The sequence below is a fragment of the Octodon degus genome, unplaced genomic scaffold (assembly GCF_000260255.1).
Source record: "Octodon degus isolate 3935 unplaced genomic scaffold, OctDeg1.0 scaffold00025, whole genome shotgun sequence".
NCBI lineage: Eukaryota > Metazoa > Chordata > Mammalia > Rodentia > Octodontidae > Octodon > Octodon degus.
The window spans coordinates 20,271,629-20,273,146 of NW_004524601.1; positions in this window are offsets into that span (position 1 = coordinate 20,271,629).

Below are 1,518 nucleotides of genomic sequence, written 5' to 3' on the forward strand. Positions count from 1 at the left end.
GGGATAAATTTTGTGTGCCTGTAACTGTCTACCTTAGTATACTTTGTATGCACATACGTTGTTATGGTTTGTATTTGTCCGCCCAAAGCCTCATGTAGTCAATGAGGTGCAGTTCTACAGTTTGTGATTAATTCATGATCCAAGGATGGGATTATGGGTCAGAGTACTGCTGGGATTATGGGTCTGAGTACTGCTGGGACTGTGGGTATAAGTGCTACACCCAGCCTGGGGCAGATAGCCTGAATATGAGACAGACTTGCTCTCTAATGCTATTACTGCTGTTGCGCCTCCCTTTTGCTCTCCACTTTTTGCTGCCACCATGAGCTGCTGCCTCTGCCATGTTCCAGTCTGCCTTGGAGCCAGCTGAGTATGGACTGAAACCTCCATTAACTGTGAGCTAAATAAACCTTTCTTTCCTTCATTTTAGGTGCCAGATATTTGTCTAAGCAACAAGAGAAGAATAACTGAGACATGTGTCTTTACACAATGTAGTCAAGTGGCTGACTCTGTTCCTTAGAATGAAGGTTGTCATCTTGGGATAATCTTTTTTTTTTCTGTATTTTTAGGGAAGGGTCTACAGGGTGTTCAGGGTCTCATTGTGTAGATCAGACTCATAGTAATCCACCTGTTTATAGCCTCCCAAGAGCTGGGGTTACAGGCACTGACCATATCCAGTCTCAATTGCCATCTCAGCGTGCTCCAGTGGTGGGGGCAGCACAGCAGGCACGGACACTGAACCTCCCGCCCCTGAGCCTACTTACAGGTGCTTTAATCCACTGAGTTATTTGGCCAGCCCTTGAGACAATCCTAAGAGAAAGGCAGTAGAGATTTAAAAGAGGAGGACATACATCTTTTTAACAGGAGTATCAAGACTTTGAGAGCACAGAAACTACTGCAGTCACCCAAGATGTGTTCACAGAAGACAGCACCTGGTTCTTCCACGAAATCCACCTCCTCTGATTGCTGCTGCAGAAAAATGTAATTATGCTCTTTTATTAAATGAGAAATCCAGAAAATCTGGTTTGGTACATGAAATCCTTTAATTTTCAAATACATTCAACTCATTTAATTTAAGAGTTCAACAAATTCTTTCTTCTAAATTAAATATGTTCATAATTACCCTTTAGTTGGCTAATTTGTTACCTCCAAGCACAGAGACCACCCACGCCACCACCCCTCATCTGAGAAGGAAATGAGTCTTATTCAACTCCCCACCAGTGATGTGAATCTGGATTGGCAATTTCATGGTTTTGCATTTATTGAAAGCTCACATAATTCTGAATACTTTATAGAGTAATGATCAAAAATTTTTCATTGATCTTCTATAATTTATATTTGCAATGAAAAAAATTAACATTAGTAGTCTAATAGTGTCTGGAATCCAGACTAATAGTATGAAAATCAGATTTAGTGTTTCAAGTGTGAGTCCGTCCTCGTCTTTGCAAAAATTTGTTAGATGAGAATTTAGTGCTGAAAATGATTACTTGGTATCTCATTATCGCTGTGAAGGAAATTATA